Raw genomic sequence first — 2,003 nt, 5'->3', positions numbered from 1 at the left:
GCTGCCTGCCGCTCGGCTGGGGTGCGGGCCGGGCAGGGGCTGCCGTGCTGAGAGCTGGAATCGACCACATCGGCCACTTCTCCGGGACAGGCTGCAAGCCCTCGGCAGGGTCCCCAGTTCCGAGGCAGTCCCCTCACAGAGGTTCTGCCCCTGCTGGGGTCCTCTGGTGGGGAGGTTCCCGGCCCTGCTCTGCTGTCTTTTCAGGATTTTCTCTGAGGTTATAAGCGCCTTGAATAGCTTGTGACGCATAGTTCCAACAGCCCGGGAAAGCCTGCCCCATCTCTCACCTTGACCAGCCTGTGTCTGGTTTCTCTTCCGCACTGGCCACTGCCTAGCGGGGCTTCAGTCTCCTCTCAAAAGCCACCCCCGGGGATAACACAGTAACAACGTAGCGTTCTGTGCAGAGTACAAACCAAAGGGGCTCTGCTCCCTGTGCTGAAAACAAACAGCGCTCAAGGAGATTCAGTGTCCTGGGCGCCGGGGGCTCAGGAGGCTAAGCGTCTGGCTTCAGCTTGGGTCATGATCTCATAGTTGGTGAGTTTGAATCCTGTTTTGGGCTTTCTGCTGTCCCCGTGGAGACTGCTTGGGACCCTCTGTCCCTCTCTCTGCCCCTTCCCTCCTGCCGGTCCTCTCTCAAAAAATAAAAAATAAACTTAAAAAAAAGAAAGATACAGAAAGATAGGGGTGCTTGGGTGGCTCAGGCAGGTAAGCGTCTGACCCTTGGTTTCGGTTCTGGTCATGATCTCGTGGTTTCGAGGGTTCGAGCCCCATATTGGGCTCTGCTCCGACAGCATGGAGCCTGCCTGGGATTCTCTCTCTTTCTCTCTCTCTCTCTCCCCCTCCTCTCTCTCTCCCCTCTCTCTCTGACCCCACCCCTACTTATATCTCTCAAAATAAATAAACCTAAAGAAGAAAAACCAGTGTCTCCCACTGTCTCTCAGGTCGCAGCTCTAGAGCTTCGGCTCTGGGCCGTCAGGCCCGCCCCTCAGGCGCCTCCGCCCTGTCAGGGGGCTCCTGTCTGAGTCCCGCTGCCCTCTCGGGAACAAAACCCAAAGTCTGAGGAAAGAATAAAGTTTGGTTTTTTTCCTTTTCAGGTGAACAACTCAAGTCACAGTCTTACTGAGGAGACCCAGCTGTGTGGGCGGCGGGGAGCGGGCCCGGGCCAGGCCTCAGCGCGGAGAGAGCCGGGGAGGATGAGGGTCTTGGGGACTCGGTTAGTGTACATTTGTATTAAAACATTCTCTTTAATACAGTTTGTTTTCCTTTTACCGTGTGGTTTTGCAAATGGAAGAGCTGTGGTCCCCTTTGTCCCTGCTCAGGCCAAGATCACAGGACTTAAAATACTTTATGCAATATGAATCAAAACAGAAAACTCAAGTTGCCTGGGGTTTTCCTGGAGCCCAGACAGGAAGGCCAGTAGGAAGGAGGCTCCCAGGGCCCGGAGCCGGGCTGCGCGGGCAGCAGACGGACAGAAGGACGGAGGGACGGAAGGACGGACGGTCCTGTCCCGTCTCTGCCTCCTCAGGTTCCAGCAGTAACACGACACCGATGCAAGAAGCCAGATACCAAAGGTCACATCCTGTGTGACTCCGTTCATGTGAAACGGCCAGAAAAGTAAAGCCCTGGACGCAGAGGAGACGCGTGGTCTCCAGGGGCTGGGGGAGGCCGGGGAGGCGTGAGGTCTGACTCTGCGGTGGCGGCAGGCGTGGGAACTGGACAGAGTGCGACTGTGCGACACGCCATCACATCGGCTGCTCTAACGGTGCCGGTTCTGTTGTACGAATCTTGCCTCAATTTTAAATTACAAAGAAAAAGTTCGTAAGCAAAAATGCGTGTTTCTGGAGCTAGAAAGCCCCGTGTGCGCGCGTGCACGTGTGTACACGGGTGTGTGCACGTGCGCGCGCGCGAGTGTGCGCGGCTCGGAGCCCGCTGGCTCCCTGTGGCTCACGCGTGCTCGCTTCTGCCCGAGCGCGGGCCCCGCTCCTCCGCAGCCAGGGCCGGCC

Source organism: Suricata suricatta, chromosome 14 (assembly GCF_006229205.1).
Source record: "Suricata suricatta isolate VVHF042 chromosome 14, meerkat_22Aug2017_6uvM2_HiC, whole genome shotgun sequence".
Classification (NCBI taxonomy): Eukaryota; Metazoa; Chordata; class Mammalia; order Carnivora; family Herpestidae; genus Suricata; species Suricata suricatta.
This window is presented reverse-complemented; position numbering follows the sequence as displayed.